At 42.4% G+C, this 17,500-nt stretch overlaps 1 protein-coding gene across 1 annotated transcript in view; it reads left to right on the top strand.

Annotated features, from left to right (window-relative positions):
• The first annotated feature begins 90 nt into the window (after window positions 1-90).
• nid2a (nidogen 2a (osteonidogen)) overlaps window positions 91-17,500 on the top strand; it is a 67,972-nt gene continuing 50,562 nt past the window's right edge. Inside the window, exons 1-2 of the mRNA XM_053417607.1 lie at window positions 91-575; window positions 5,382-5,530. The gene's annotated coding sequence lies outside the window, so the exon portion shown is untranslated. The remainder of the gene's footprint in view (window positions 576-5,381; window positions 5,531-17,500) is intronic.

Here is a 17,500-nt window from a genome sequence, read left to right as displayed (position 1 = left end):
ATTTATTTTTATACTTATTTTGATTTAAAATCTCTTGAATCCTCAGGCTTTATAAAAAATCATCTCTAATCTATAAATGATTTAGAACTATATGTGCATTTACACTGTAAAAATTATTTGAGCATTTATTTACAACAAACAGTTTTTACAGCTGAAAATGAATTAAGAATAAATTAAATACAAAGTCTAATTAAATGTCAGAAGGGGATAGAATAGGCTGCATCTCATCCTCTTTCAGGAAAATAATTTCTTAGAATAAAATTTCATTTCCTGCTGAACCAGGAAGTGACCTCATTGTGGTTGGGTAAACGTTTGTTGAACACAAGGTTGCGTTCCTATAGACACTAGGTGAGGTTAATTAAACTTATATATATATATATTTATGTTTGTCACTGTTGTAACAATCTGAAACAGAAAGGACAAACTGAGGAGAAGCTGAAATGGAAGTTAGCACCAGAGCGCAACAGTTAGCTAGCTAGCTAGTTTTTTCAAGTGTTGCGTTCAGCTGCCACCAAGAGGACGGATGTCAAAATGGACACTGTGGTGTGAGAGGAAGGACTTGAACTTCAGATAAGGTGAGTTAGTCTCTAATCTGTTTGTCCACATGTACGTCACTAGTTGATTTAATGGAGGATACAGAGTTGTGTCCTCTACTGAGGCTGCTGTGTTTTTTTGTGTGTCTGCGTTAGCACAGCAGCTAAAGTTTAACACAGCCTCAAGAACAAGACGACGCTGAAGTTGTTAACAAGCTGTTCACTTTCAGACACAACTTATTTACAGTAGCTGCCATCAGTCGCCATCTTGCATTTCTCTCTCTCCAGTCTCAACTTGTGCTTGTTCTACAACGCTGCCACCTAGCGGCTCGGAGGAGCCTTTAAATAACAGAACGCAGCAGCAGCAGGAATTTCCCCCCTTTTTTTTCACGGCGTCTGACATCAATTATGTGTGAATTGTATTTGCATAAGTAAAGTAGTGTCTTCTGTTTGAAAGGATAAACTGAAATAATCAGTTTCCACTGTAATATCATTATTGTTTCACAACCAATACACCAACGTCAGGTGCACTTAGTTAATTTATCCTCTGAAGGAACAAGGCCCCAGTCTGACCCCTGAGCATTAGAAAAAATATCATTCAAATCATTTTAAGAAGGATTTAAGTGGGATTGTTGGATTTATTTTACTAAATATTTGATCCTAATTATCAAAAGAACAGAAGAACCCACAGCAGTTATTCCAGTTAGTCTGTCCGAGTGGATTTCTCCCTCATGAAGTCAGTGTTCAGTTTACAGTGTGGTGCTCAACTCGATCATCGTCAAACCTGCAGTGAGCAGAGTGGAAACACATGATCACCAGTGCGCCAGCTTGGTAAAGAGAAATGTCTGTTTACCACTGCTTTTTAACGGTTTGCTCTCCTGCTCGTCGGCAGCTATTTCTGGCGAACGGTTTCCTGCCAGAGGAGCCGAGAATAGAAACCAACACATGAGATAATGGCGTGTTAGGATCTGGTCAGAGTGGTATTCAAGCACAGGTCTACCCGATAACTGAGGAAATGAGCTGCTGTGTGCAACTGCAGCTGATTTGATTAACCAGGCTTTTTGGTTCTTTCTCTGCTGCTTTTGTCTCTTAATGTCCGTGGTTCCATTTCCTGGTTCAGTGTCTGGCTTCACAGTCGGCTTCTGACCTCATCATTAAAAGATCTCACCCTGAGGCAACACTGAGGCTTTTACCAGCTTCTGACGAGACAGAAGAGATAATGGGCAGCGTTAGAACTGGACCACAATTCTATACCTCAGTGTCGGCGACAGCAACTGGCCGGAGGCGTTTTTCCATCTGCTTGTCCCATTCTTTAGAAGAAGAAATCATAAGGGAATTTCCTCAAATTCAATAGAAACCTTTCCTTGGACTCAAGGATAAACTGATTGGGATTGGGTGGTAGAGGTCAAGGTCACAGTGACCTCATGTTCTTGTGAACGTGATACATCAGGACACCTGGGACAGACTTGGAGGTCAAAGTTCAAGGTCAGTGTGACCTAATAAAACCATTATATATCTTGTGAACATGTCTTAAGAAAGCCTCAAGAGAATCATTTCAGATTTGGCTCAAATGTTTACGGATCAAAGGTCAACGTCACAGTGACCATAAAATAAAGACTTTGGCTTCTTAAGCATCAGATCTCAAATCTGCTTTAGAGGGAATTCTTTCAGTTTTTGACTAGTTGGGAATTTGTTTTGATGTGTATTTCAAAGATCAAAGGTCACGGTGATCTCATTTATTGTGGATGCAGTTTGTCCGAAACACCTGGAGGAACTGAAACTGCTCTGGATGGTGGAGGCCCTCAACCGTCATAATTCTTTCTCACACTGAGCTCAACATGTGCATTTTATTTCAGATTCTTCAGGATTTGCTGCTGTGGTTTTTCATCTTTTGACAGATAAAGTTCAGAGTCGTAAAAGCTCAAACCTCTGCTGTCTCATTTCAGCTTGAACTAGCCCCTAACCCTGGATTCACACTCTGAAATGAAAATACTAGATTGTGGTCTGATGTGTGTGTTCATATATATGCTGGTAGATCCAGGGACACTCACACAAACCATCTTAAAATAATTATATTTGCTGCAGACTGACAGACTTGAATAACCGTGGGAATCTGTGTAGCAAACAATGCTTAGAATGCCAGTCATTATACTGAGTCAATCCAGTTTTGCATAATCAATGTTTATTCATCTAAAATAGTTAAGGTTACATAACACAAACCACAATGGTTGGTTTCTTCTGTACAGCAGAGTTACCGGTCTCGCTCGATCACTAGGACACGGTCACGGAGGCCCAGTGGTATAATAACACACAGATGCTTGAGTGCAAGAATGCAAAAGCAAATATGTGATGATCGGGAGGCAGAAACACGGCAGAGCCATGAGGAGACTCTATTTGCTTTGGTGTTTCCCTGGAAAACAACCGATAACCATGAAGGTCAGGACGTGGCCACTCACTTTGATTTGGTCCGGTCAGTTTTCTCTCAGAGTTGAACGGGTTCTTGCCTGAGGGCACTTCAGCACTGGAGGAGCAGGGAATTGAGTGTTAGAGGACAACCCACTCCAGTGCTTATACATTTGTGGGTTTTGTCTTTCCTGTCCCATTAATTATCTTACGTCCCCTGAGACTGTACCCATGACTCTGGTCAGAGTGTAGCTGTGAGCGGAAGGCCACTCTTTCCATCAGTATGTTTTATTTATCAGCTCCAGAGGTCACAGCTAATATTTGGCCAGCTGACACACTGTGTTGCCGTGACAACCACTCGATTTCCTGCCTCTCTACCTCAAAATGAGAATAAAAATATGTCACCACGACCTCATTCATTAATATCCATTCTGAGACATCTGATGAGGACGGTGCGAAGAGCTGTCATGGTTTCCTATTTTCGTTCAATTACAAGTTAGTCTTGTGCTGGTCTTTCTTCTTGCTGCCATGTTTTTAGTTTGACACAGATCCATGAAATATAGTGAAGATATGTGCAGAATAGTGTTGATAGATAGAAACACAGGTTTTTTCCATGAAATGCTGAAAAGATTGAAATCTCATCTGTTGCCTCTTTTTCAACCACAACACAAAGAAATCTCTTTCCTCCTCCAGCTCATGGTGGATTTATAATACGACACCTTTCAGCACCTATTGGACTGGTTGACAAAATGTGTGTGTGTGTGTGTGTGCGTGCGTGCGCGCGTGCGTGTGTGTATCGACGAGGGAACAAAGAGTGTGTGTAAATGTCACAGAGGAAGATACAGTCTCGCTGACAGCTTCTCTTTAACTCTGAGATTTTCCACTTGATTTTTTTCTTCAGACCTTTCAAATAAGTCGAGAATGATTCAGTGTTTTTTATTTAAACCTGTCATCTCAAAATCCGCCAGACGTCCATGGAATTAGCAAGAAAGCAGAAATTACAGCTGATGATGTCGTAGGTGATTATGAGATCTGAGTTGTGTAATTTTGTGTATGAAAATGCTTGTTTGTTATGTACTTTCAACAAACCTTTCTCTTTGCAAAGGTCATATCAGTCATTTTGTAATTGCTGTCCCTGATGGAAAATGTGTTTCCCCTTGTTACAAAATCTGAAGAGAAGTTGTGGTCAGTTTGAGATTTTCGCTAGTAGTGGTTAGGTCAGAGTAAGTTAGGACATGTAAGCCAACGTCATGTCCCAGCAGTGTGTGTGTGTGTGTGCGTGTGCGTGTGTGTTTGCATTTTTGCATTTCAACAGGGACTGTCAGTCTACGTGTTTTTCTCCCTGCTAGTACCAATCTGCAGCCGGTTGTGCAACAAAGGGGAACAGGAAGTTGTCATCACATGGCCATGATGTCACACAGAGGGAGCGGACGCCATGGGACACTAAACACATGCCTTGTTGTGTTTTTCTATCTTGCAGCCGCCACACAGCTTCACTGTAGGGATCTGTCATCTTTATTTGTTTCAGACCAAAACCTTGAATGGTGGACCACTGACTTTTACTGGAGTTGCCCTGAGTTCCCCCTTTCATCTCATCTCATGCCTCTTTTATCGTTCTCGTGTAAATGACTGCTTCATTAAAGGGATGGTTTGGTTTGAAGTAGTCTTCTTTATAAGTTTGACGAAGTGGTAAAGGTGTACAACTCTGCGATAAAGTCTCTAAAGTGGGAATGTAAACTTTTTAAATTCTCCAAATATGGAGAAACAGTACCGTTTGCTTCAGGGCTAAGAGACGTCTGACTTCTCGTGTCTGACTCTGTTTACAGGGTCCGGCCAGCAGCAGCTGTCTGGTTTGATCCTCTGTGATGAGTTGGAAGTTTGTGCTGCTGTGTCCCTGATCGCTGGCCTTCCTGTGGAGGGAAGTGGAGATCAGTCCAAGACAAGAGATCTGATACTTCTGCTCTGTTTGGGCCTCATATCATGTTCTCTGGGACTGAGGTGGCCCCCACAACAGCGTTTTGTAAAGAGTGACAGACTGAGATCTATCCCATTTGCAGCTCTAAAAAATTCATCATGAATTAAAAAGTTAGTTTTTATTGCAGCCTAATTGCAAAGTGGCGAGAGCAGGGAGAGGAAGAGCAGAGGTCAGCATTCCTGCTGGTCCTCGGAGACTCTGAAACGCAGAGCAGACAGAACGCAGGCATCGTGAAGCTGCAGAGGGCAGAGGCAGCCAGAGGTCAATTCACTGCTTGCAGTATTCCAAACTTCTCCGTTTTTTAATATAGTTCAAACGCATAGTTTGTAAAATTCACAATGCACGTGATGTTAAAGATGTTGGCATTTTTGGAGAGTGAGGTTTTAGACCTAAAGCCCATGAGCTGAGGTAGAAATAACCCACTTGTTCTATAGCAGTGCTAATGTGGGGCATCATTTCTCATCCTATAGACCAAGCTGTGTTCAGACATGACATCCAGAGGATGTCCGCAGAATCGGGTCTGGACTTTCTGCGGAGGTTCCCTTTCTCACATGGACACTGCAGCAGGAGATTCTCCGGAAAGACGCGTTCACAACACAGAGATCTCCGTAGTGTTCAGGTGAGGGCTGCAGAGGCAGGAGGTAATGTTTTAATTCTGAATGTTATAACAGAGAAGTTACTCGCAGTCCAACTTTTCATGCCTCGTAATCACAAGAAATGCACCATCCAATAAAAATCGAATAAATGAAACTGTAAAAAAGGGAATTTTGGCCATAAAACTCACAAGTACCTCGCTGGCAGGAGATCTGTGGCTCACTGAGGGAATGTTCTCCACCTGCGTTGACCAAACCGTTTAGCATCACTCCTGCATCAGCAGCTTCCACAGAGGAATGTGTCTTCAGTTCCTTCCCCCCGTGTTGAGGTTTATCATCTGGGCGGCTGGTAAAGATCACAGCCCTGTAAGTCATCTGTTTGTTAGTTTATAACTAATTTTTAACATCATGTATGTTTGCATATGAATAAAAAACATGCACGTCTTTTTCCATACATGGTATTTAGATGATTTTTCTTCCACATTTCTAGCTAATATGCAGTTAATTTAATATTTTAGAGCTTTTAGAGATTTATAAAACAGAACCATACATAATCAGCTTAAGAACCAGTTTTATAGATCTGACTAAAAAACATCCATATGTTCTTTTCTATCCTTGCACATAAAACAGTCTTTGCCATGAAGGGACTCCTGCTGTTTCTTGTTCAGTGGGCGTACTCTACTGTAATCCTGAAGAAGAGTCATTTACCTCGTTAGTCTCACAGAAATGGCTCTTATTAGAACTTTTGAACGCCATCCAAAATAAGTTTTAAATGGCAGGATGATGAATTCATCCAAACAAGAGGTTTTGTGCTTAAAGATAATGATGGTAAATGTCAGACATCTGTTGACCTTCCACAGATACTTTATAGGGATTTCATTACTGACAGTTCAATCAGGAGAGACTTGATTTTTACTTTAACGAGTTTATTTTTTACAGTGCACAGAGAATGCGAATATTTATAGTCTTTGGCATTTTAGACCCCTGTGTGATGTCATCAGGATTAGAAGGGGGTGGAGCAGAACGTCTTACAGGAATACCCCCCAGGGGTCTAGACACTGGTGGTGGTTCATTGGTCAATTGTTTGTTTAGATGGTCCATGTATGAGCATTGTCTTATTGGACTTCCTAAGTGTGACATCCTCTGTCCTTAACCCTCACGAGAGTAAGGAAAAACTACAAAAAAAACCTTCTTGAGGGAAAAACGTAGAAACCTCAGGAAGAGCCGCATGCGAGGGATCCCTCTTCCAGGATGGACAGAAGTGCAATGGATGCCACGAGTAACAGTCTGTTGTCAGGCAGTCAGCTGCCACCTTAGTCCGTGATCGGTTGTCATCGGGATCCGGAAGAGGTGATGAATGTTCTTCTCAGGACTGGAGGAGATTGGGGTGGAGGAGGGGTTGTGCGAGTCACTGCATTGACACTGCTGAGGAAGAGAAGAGAAGGGATTTTTAAAGTTTGAAAGCTGCTGTGTGACTGGCTGAAGGAAACAGTGCGGGCCTGATTAGATGATTGGGAACACCTACGATCAGCTGACGGCATACAGGTTAAGCCCTCCCATGGGCATTCCCGATATTTAGGACCTCCCGCAGTCAGCTGATCTGAATGGGGTTTTAAGTCTTCCTTACTGAACTTACGCTGAGCTCCATTTTGAGGCGGATAAAGCTGTGTGTTTGTTATTTTGTTCTCGACTTTGACATTTTAGAGTCAGATATGGTGTGTTAGTGGGATTAAACGTATACGTGTGTACCTTCTGAAAAAGTACGGCATTGAAATAATCAGCAATGAGGTCAAAGGGAGTTTTATTTGAATTTTTCTTGACATAGTCTCCAATGTCAGCGGGATAGTTCAACTCAGGTGAGCCACATCAGGGCAGGTGCACAGGAGACGGGAAGTAAAGCAAGAGTGACACGCAAGGAAATCCCACAAATTCAAGACAAAGACAAATTAAAGGTCCATACAGCAGAAAGTATTTCATGACATGAGCAGAATCGTGAGTGTGGCTCTGTGTGGTCATGGGTCAGTCACCGTTTTACTAGGAACCAGTGTATGAACCTGCTGCAGAGAAAACATCCTCCTCTTGGTGCCTCTCTCTGTCTCCACATGTAGGACCTGGTAAACATCCTCCTCTGTCTTTGCTTCTCAGGAATGTCCGACACTGTTTATGTTCCTGATGAGCGCAAGCCTGTGTGTGTCTGTGTGTCTTTGCGTGTGTGCCTGCCACCCTTGATAAGCCTAGACAGCACTCTTGTCAGAATCACATATGTGTGTGGTAACGGGTGTGTTTAATGACGTCACAGCTCTCACCTCTCTTTTGTGTCCACATTCCTGTTCAGCCTCACACACACACACTTATTAAAACGCTCTATTGAAACAGTGTTGTGTTTCAGCATGTCATGTGGTGGCCAGTGTGACCCATTCCGTTTTTTCTTGTATAAACAACTGGATAAAGATTTATTTGATGATCATCTCCATTAGAGCCCGTAGGAGCCAGAGAGAAACCAAACCACAGCCTTTTCCATGTGGAAGGTTGAGCTCCCAGTTACGGCTGACTGAAGGACCCTCTCACTGACTCAGCTATTGATGTATGGGGTGAGGGGTTAAGTTATGAAGCACAATTAGGTTATTTCTGTCACGTATGAGATGCTCTTGGACATATACAAGGGTCGGGGGGGGTAGATCAATACCAGAGTGTTGATCGATGCAAATCCTCCATAGGTAATTTACGCAGCCTTGCAATCCGAGTCCTGTCTCCAGCTTCATTAATCTTTATTCCGTGTGCAGAGACACTTTCAGGACACATTTTAACAGCAAATGTGAACAGACGAGCCCTGGAGATCTTCACTGGTGATCAAATCTGTCAGGAGGGACGTTGATACCACGTCTGAACAGGGCAGGACGTTAAAGAGCTCACGTGTGGTGACTGCTCAGTTCATCTTCCGTGTGATGGACCGTATTTATGAAAGGGGGATGATGAATGGAGGTGGAGAGTTCAGGTGACTCCTCTACTTCATCTGATGTGTTGGTGTATGGAACCATTTGCTTCAGCCTGTCCTTGAGAAATGACACAGACACAAATATACTGAGAGAGAGAGAGTGAGTGGCTGTAAGTTAAGTTTGGTAGAGACTAAACAGAAACGCAGAGATAAGGGGAGGGCTATCGCAATGTATGGACGGCAAGGATCAGAGGGAAAGGTTGTTTGACAAGGACAGCGTTCAGAAGAAGGTAGATCATTAGGGGGGAACAGAGGAAGCAGTTGGACGGGACTGGATAAACAGATAACTGGAGATAGAAGTGTTTAGAAATAGTATTGCAGGTAAAAAGAAGAATATGCACCAATATGAATGGTGTGTGTCAGCGGCATTTACCAAAGAACATCACGTTGCTCAACTAAATGAATGCATGTTTCATCAGGTGACATTTTTCTAAAATCCCTGAACACACTCTGTGCAGTAACAGAGCCAGAGCTCAGGAGCAGGTCCCATCGAAGCCCTGTGACATATGGTTATAATAAAATAAAAAGCTTACATTCATCAAACTGTCTTACTTTCCTCTGCCAATATCAGGTTGAGCTGCTGTCACATAATCTCTTGATTGATGCATCGTTGCCCTTGTGAGCAGCATAATCTCCACATGTGCTGTAAGTACACAACACTTGATTTACTTCTTCTAAACAGAAGTGCTTATTGTGGAGCTTTGATTACGGCTTTTTAGGAAGAAATCTGATGAGGCTGCCAAATTGTAATTGAGGCGGCCGAGCTCAAGAGGAGAAATCTCACCGGCTCTGTGGTGGAGTTTCTGTTTAGCTGTGAGCCTCTCAGGGCTCATCGACCTTCATTCTATTGATCCGCTGCAAACCACCCCCAGAAAGCTTTCTGTTGAAAAGTATTTTCTCATAACAACAAAATGACAGAGTGCGTCATTATGCAACAAAAAGCCAGATAAAAAAAACTGACCGATCAATGGAGGTACTCTCCGCAAAACAAGATTTCAAAAGAATCCTGCCCTGGTCGCACGAAAGCAAAAATAGAAATACTTGTTTGTCATCGTAAACCGATTAAATCTTCAAAATGAGGAAACATGAAGATCTCAGATTTGTAATACCAAGAAGATTTTGCAACTAAATTAGTTAGAACTGTGACTCGGTTTGTAATAAAATTGACTAAGTATCTCGTAATTTAGTTGTAAAATTAGTTTGAGTTTTTCTCATATGGAGGCAGGCTTCAATAAAAATCCTGTTTTTATTATGAATGCCTTTATGTGGTTTTCCTACTCGGGGGCCGGCCGTGGAAACTCAGCAGAGTACAGAGGTTCTCACTGGGACCTTGGTGTTCTCCCATCCAGTCTCTCTGGAGAATGTCCAGAGGTTCTCACTGGGATGTTGGTGTTCTCCCATCCAGTCTCTCTGGAGAATGTCCAGAGGTTCTCACTGGGACGTTCTCCCATCCAGCCTCTCTGGAGAATGTCCCGAGGCTCTCTGGAGCCCGGTGCGTCTCTGAAAGCAGCTTCAGACAGAATCTAAGCAGAAGTTGTCAAATTGACGGGTGATTTCTGGGAAATGCAGTATAAAAACATTACAGCATAAAAACACAGATGGAGCCAAAGTGAATACTAGTGTGATATTGAAGCCAGACACTGGTTTGCCCACACACGACAAGTCACACAGCTTCGTTAACGCACTCACACACAAGGCTCAGCATCTGATGGCTGCGAGGCTGCGTTCTCCTCCAGTCAGGGAACACGTTAGCGTGCAGTAAGACACTTGGAAACAGATGCAGCCTGCTGTTGTGAGTTAGCAGTAAAGTCTGAGCCGGTCACATCTCAGGCCTGTAATAACAGCCTGCTATCAAGGAGATCATCCGCAAATAATTCCCAGCTCTCTGTGGTTCCTCTTTAAATCAGTGGGGATATCCTATGATTTTCATTTTGTTTTTTGACTTATAATATGGTATATAAATAGTCAAGATTCCTGACATTTGTGATGAGAACGCCTCAAGAGAACCCTTGTTCCGAGGGAATCTAAACATTCATTAAGACAAGGTTGGGTAAAGGTCAAAGGTCAAGGAATTGCAGGCTTCACAATCCACTGGAACACGATATTTCAAGTCTGCTTCAAAGAGATTTCTTCAAATATTGACTCATAAATGTACTGACTCGATTTCCGAGGACAGGAAATAAAGACTGTGTGCACAGACACTGCACTGGTAAGCAGAGGCATACAACCACAGGACGGTAATTCTATTTGATTTGTAATATCATTTCATAGTCAGTCTAAATAAGTTATAATGTGAAAACTAAAAAGCTAATATGAAATGTCCAAAGCGCATTGGTTAAAGCTTCAAACAATGATCATCTGGAGAATTTAAAACTGCATTTTGCATACCTCAAGAATAATTGTGACATGAAAATCTCTGCAGCTTCATTTGCTTTATGCTCAATTGCGGTTTAGTTTTGGAAACGAGACACAACTTGCAATCAGTGACGCTGATTCGGTCTCAGCGTGGCCACGGAAACATCAGTAGGAAAACCACAGCAGCATCCGTCCACCGGCAGTCTCTGAAAAACAAACTCTCTCGCCTTAATGCTCCAATTTATCATCCGTTTATTGGTAGAGTTCTACTGTGAGTGCTCGACTAAAAGGTTTAGTTTAGCTGGTCATTGGAAGTGAATTGGAACTCGAGCATAAGTTTAGTCAAGACTCCCACATCTGTAATTCAGAGTGCACGCTACTTTGCTTTTGCCTGTTTGTCGGGTTTATTCAAAAACACATTTCTTATAACAAGTCCTGACAGAGCTCAGCGTTGGCTTACATACAGCACTCACACACACCCTTGTCCATAAGAATGTGCACCCTGTGAGAAAGACAACTTATAATGTGCCATATCATGAGTCGTCCTGTTTGTGTTGATCTGTGTTTCTTTGGTTGCGCTCTCGGCCTCGCAGGAAGTCTCTGAGGGGCTCTGTTGGAGGTCAGAGTTTGGTTTCCCATAGAAAGAAGATGGCGTGGCTCCAGGGATTAGCTCATTGCTGTTCACAAAGATCAGGTATAAGGAGAGCTAACCTGAGCTGACCACACAGCAAATATCACACTCAGGGATTAACAGAGTACAACAGGCGAGCCATAGTTGTGTGCAATGAGAGTAAAGCCAAAAAGTGGCACGTGTGTGTGTGTGTTTTGTGCACGTCCCAGTCGTGCTCGGAGGGACTTGAACGTGCAGCTCTGAGAGACGGAGCAGGGGGGGGCACGGAGGCAGCTACTGTAACGGGACGTGCTCAAACACGAGATGAAAGAACACAAACTCTTACTTCATCTCTCTGTCGCAAGAAAAACCTGTAAGGAGTAAGGTAGTAATGTGGCACATGTTTTCATTGCACACTGAAAAGGCTCTGATATCTTCTCTGTCAGCTGACAATGGATGACAAGTGCCAGGAATTGTTCCTGCTGACATCAGGTATCCAGCTGCTATACGTCTCTGTAGTAAGCTGGTTGTGTATGTTGATACTAGAAAGAACAAATTCAAGCATGCGTGTGATGATAGGATCGATATCAGAGCCTCTTCAGTGAACTTGGAGCACAGGGTTGAAAGGATGCAGCTCCTTAGATGATCCCCGACTCTGTAGAATTAAGATTTAACTTCCTGCCTCCTCATGGACCAGCTCCAACACCACCTTAATACATTTGTGATGGACAGTTAAAAGAAAATGTATTTAACGCATATGTTGACCATAGAGTTTGGTCCACGACCCATCCACTAACATGGAGGAAGCAGGATTTAAGACCTATTCTGTGATAAACACAGTATGCAGCTGTGTGGAAGTGATGTTGATGTGGAACACAGTTTTCAGACAAACTATAACTTACTGCTCTTCCAAGACACCCCAGGATGTTTCCAGGGATTATGAAGAACAATGATATGATGAATAAATTCTCATCTGCTCTTCCTATATGCTCGATATCTTTAGTCTGTCCTGAACATAGGAATAAAACAGGTGACACCTGCACAATGTCCTCACTGACAAGAACATGTTAGATCTTTTATGTTCTTTATTGAGCAAGTGAAGACAACATGTGGCCATCTCTTCCCATACGCTTACAAAATCAGCAAAATATGTCTGACGCTGCCTTTGACTCTTTGATCTGTTCGACTTCGGACATTTCAGATACTGGTTTTGTAGTTTCCTGTGTCCTCGGAGAGGGTAGATCCCCAGACCCCATCTTTTCTGATAAAATACCTCAAGGAACAAATAGTATCTTACAGCTGCAAACCACACGGCTTATCATCAACTCTGAGGCCAGAGGAAGTCATGTCATATCTGTGGTTTTACTTTATTAACATTACAAGCACAAACACACGGCTTCTGGCTTCTGTCTGCTCAGTTTGACAGTTCTGGGATCACTTCTGCACAAATAGAACCACTGTTAGAAATCCCTCCTGATGTCAGATCACCTGGGGCCTGATGAACTAAATACTGCTGAACTAAATACTAAATACTTTATTGGTTTGACTTGTTTATTTGAGAGAGTCCTGGACCAAATGAGGACAAGCCTACGTTCCATGCGTTCACCTAAAGCTTCTCCTGCTGACTTTGCCAAAAAGTGTATACCCTCTGTAGAGCACATCAAGTTTATGTTGTTTACTTGGCCGCCAACTTAACTGCCTAATGTACCGTCAAATGCATTTCCAAGCTAAGTGCGGTAACAGTGTGTGTGTGCTTGCAAGTGTCGTTACTTTAGTATCTCTCAATGCTTATGTTTCCTCTGTCAAGCTCAGGGTGCAGATCACTTGACCCCCCTGAAGTTTGCAGCCTCATACAATATTACATCTTCAAGTTGTGTAAACCGAGCGGTAACGATGGAATATGTGATTAATGCCGGGGCCTCACGTGCTCAGAGCATGCGTGTATCGAGGAAAGCGTCTGTGTTGCTATATTTAACCACATTAGATGTCCAGACACTGCTGTGTGAGACGCCGGACGTTTACGCATCAGGCAAAACTCCCTCTGACCAAAGGGGAAATCCCTCCGCAGGTCATCCATCCTTTTCTCACTGCCTCCCTCCGCGTCGCTGTTATTCTCTCTTTCCGTGTCACTGTTTGTATGTGAATGAGCCAAGAGAGTTGAGATGATGTAACAGTGAGGGAGCTGCGGTTTGCCGAGGAACTGTTTTCGTGAGTTTTGGGAGAGATCAGCCCTCTCTCCTGTCTGATTCATGCTTTATGCAACAGTCAGTGAGTCGGGAATCAGGCTAAACAGGCCTCCAGAGGGTGGATGGAACTCAAATGTTCCCAAGAATCATTTAAGTAACCCTAAAGATAGCCTGAGCAATTTGATCCTGAATTGTGAGGAGCCCCTAAAGTCCCGTCCTTGTGATAAATAGAAGAAGATGAATAACTTATTTGTGCAAAATCAATTATAGTCATTGTAAAAAGTTCATATCTTTATAGTTGAGGCATAATTGACTTATTGTCCCAAATGTGTTTTGAATTTCTGTTCGGTTATTTTTTTGCACTTTGAATTTGTTTTGCCTGTTTTATTTTTCCTCCTTCCTTGTGTGTCTATCCAACTTTACTTCCTGTTTCCATCGCTTTGATTCTCTGCCCCTGATCCCAATGTGTTTCCTGTGTAATGCTCTTTTTATTTACAGTCTATGTCTAAAATGCTTCTGTCTTGGTCAAGATATGATATAGATTCTTTTGAAATCCTTCTGTCCTGACTGATGAAGCCACTGAGATGCGTTTTAAGCAAAGAAACTAATCCCTGTTTACACTAGTAGCAGAGAGGGAGACATTCCTCACTCAACCAAATCTCCTCCCCCGTCTCCTCTTTCCCTGTCATACTGATACTGGAGCAGCAGGGTGGCCCAAAGTCAAGTGTCCTTCAGTCGGTACCTGATGGCTGCCAGATCCCACTGAGCTGCTGGACAACATCATCAGTCACGTCTCGCGTCTCACTTTCTCTGGCTCTGCAGTTGCTGGAGATGTGGACGATGACTTTTCTTTTCTGACAGATTCACTTACAGTCACCCCTCTCTTCCAGCTGCATTTCACAAGAGCATCTCATTGTAGATCCAAATGTTATTGATCCTAATTTGAGCTGGTAATGGAGGACACTAGAGCCTGCATTAAAAGTTCACTGAGCAGGATTTAGTGGCATCTAGAGTTGAAGTCACTGAACCAAACAAATATTCTTCATTCGTTCAAGTGTGGGGATCGGTCATCATCGTCTATATGGGCTGTGTCCATACTTGTCATTGATCAAAGCTCTTCTCTCTGTCTCTGTCAAATATCATTTCAGACATTCGCTGTGACCGTCCTCCTCCCTCTGTCCCCTCCAGTCTCTCAAGCCCAGGAGAGTCCACTCATCTCATCTCATCAAATTCTCGACATTCTCTAGATCTTATCCACCCCCACCAGTGTTTCGACCCCAGGGGGGTTCCCTGTCCTGTGCAGCCACACCTCCTTCTAAACGTTGAGAACCTAATGAGGGGTTTTATTTCCATTACATCTCTTTAATCTCTTATTGTGCACGACAATACATTCTGTCAATTTTTTCCATTGACGCATCTCCTGAGTCAAATATCATTATGGTTTTATTAGTCACCGACTTCAGACTCCAGGCTTGTTCGAATGCAGAAGTGATACGAGGAACCTTTAACACCTGTTATTTTGGTTCAAAATGACCAGAGACTCTTAATAAATGTAAAAATCCCCTTGAATCCCACATACAAGCCCTTAAAACCTTTACTATCCAGTTTTTTGCCCAATATGGTGTTTTAGATTTGAGCCGAGGTCTCTCAACTGAAGCCCCTTGTTCAGATTTCGAGGAGGAAGAGAGAGAAGCTCTTCAAATAAATCCGAACGGTCCTCACCCTTCAATTTTGTGGTTTTGAAATATGTACACAATGTGACTGTGATTTCTGTGAGAAAGGCCTCGCAGACAAATGAAGCTGTTTTAAAGGCTATTACCAGAAGAATGTTCCCTCATTACAGAGAGCGTGCAGGAGATGAGTTGTTAATTTTCAAATGGAAATCTGTTGTCAGGCTGGAAAAGCATTGCAACAAAGGAGGAGAGACCTAACTTTCTCATGGCTTATATCGGCTTAGCAGGGATGTGACAGACGAGATAACATGCTTGTTGTGTGTTTAGGAGAATGCTCTCTTGTTTCGACCATTCTTGCAAACACAATGGAAAACATGACTCATTTTGCCGCAGCTCTATGTTCCCAAACATCTGCATTAATGTAAAATACGGAAATATTTTTCTCATTTCTAAATGTCAAAGATCTTCGGTTGATTTTGGCTCTGATGAGTTTTTGGAAATCACAGTTCTCAGCTCAATCTGTGGAACTCCCTTCGGTGAATAGAGTCAACCACTGAGTGACACTACTTCTCGTTCTGACTTGTCCACTTCCCATAAAGCTACGCCTTCCTGCTCGTTGACCTTCTGATGACCTGAACACAAGCCTCTCTTCTGACCTCTGAACTCCTGCCTGGGAGCTGTAGGCTGCACACAGAAGATAAGAGCAACTGTTTTCTTTCCCGTCTCTTGGTAATAAAGTAGTTCCAAACTAGATTCAAATATATTGATGAGCAGAAGTAGGAAGTAGAAGTATGAGAGAGGTTGTGTTGTACAGGAAACTGATATTTATACCCTATTTGTTTTTTTTATCTACTAGTTGTATTTTATTGAAGGCTTGAAATAATAATCATAATGTTTTATATTGTCTTTAGTTTGAAAACCTACAGGGAAAAAAACTAAATTATTAAATTAAACAATTATGAGCAAAAGCAAGTTATTTTTTGTTAAACGCAAAGCACAGCTGTAACCATGAGGATAAATATGATGATGAAAATGATGACTTATATTTAAACCAGTTCATCAATTGGATTTTATTTCATATCCATTTACATGGACACCAAACTCCATTGTGATGTTTGCATGAGGAGATAATAGATTATTCCATTCTGCCCGTTTTAAAACCTGAAATAGTTTAATGTTCGATTCTTTCAAATTTTTCATCCTTTCTCCTGTTTCTCCTGTTCTACAGTCCCTCCAGCCTTTATTATTATGGTGCCACTTTCTGGAAACAGCAGCGCAATCTGCACACTGTCAAATACAAATCTTACACACACACACATCAGCTCCTTCCTTCCTCTGACCCAATCACAACACAAGAAGAGAACAGATTACCTCATTAACTAGACAGGGTTAATTAATAAACTAATCAAATATGTTGAGTAAACTCGGTTAGCGCTGATATGCTCCTGATGTTTGGATTGTAATTGTTTATTAGTGAGTCACACAGCCATTGAGTAGGATACGTTGGGGAACTATGGGCAATTATTGCAGGAAATTACATTCCTGTCGAATTGCAATAAAATGACGTGTGTTTCAATGGTGCAGGTTCAAGTCTGCATCACAACACTGAATAATCTGCCTGCAACGCTTCATTTAATTTTAGTCACGGTCTTTAAAGAGTCTGGAAATGTCTAAAATTCAGATTGGATAGCTTTCAGATTTTCTCCGGCCACCTGCAGTTAAGTTAACACATTAAACGAAAGCCTTTCCCGCTAGTTCGTTTATGAACGCGGGGAAATGCAAGTTTAACGATAAGTGGCCAATAAGCCTAACGAGAACTCGTGGTGGTTAAAGTCTGGAAGTCTATTTTCACTTCTGTGTGCAGGTTTGGTTTTGAAAACAGCTGTAGACACCCTGAGGACTCATTGCGAAGGATGAGTTGTGCACAGGGAAACTGTGGGCTGAGGCTGAGGTGAATACAAATCTTTATCAAGGTTCTTTTTCACATTAGCGTCATCTGAAAACCGCACTAGACACAGGAAGTACCCATTACATCACCAACTGATATATTCACATGATAGTAGAAACACACACAACATCAGTGGTGTTGGAGAGAAAGATGACAAGAGGGAGGGAGAGAGGTTTATTTGAAGAACAGATTGAGAGAGAGAGAGAAGAGCGATGAGCATATAAATGGT

Source organism: Pleuronectes platessa, chromosome 24 (genome assembly GCF_947347685.1).
Source record: "Pleuronectes platessa chromosome 24, fPlePla1.1, whole genome shotgun sequence".
Classification (NCBI taxonomy): domain Eukaryota; kingdom Metazoa; phylum Chordata; class Actinopteri; order Pleuronectiformes; family Pleuronectidae; genus Pleuronectes; species Pleuronectes platessa.
This window is presented reverse-complemented; position numbering and strand designations above follow the sequence as displayed.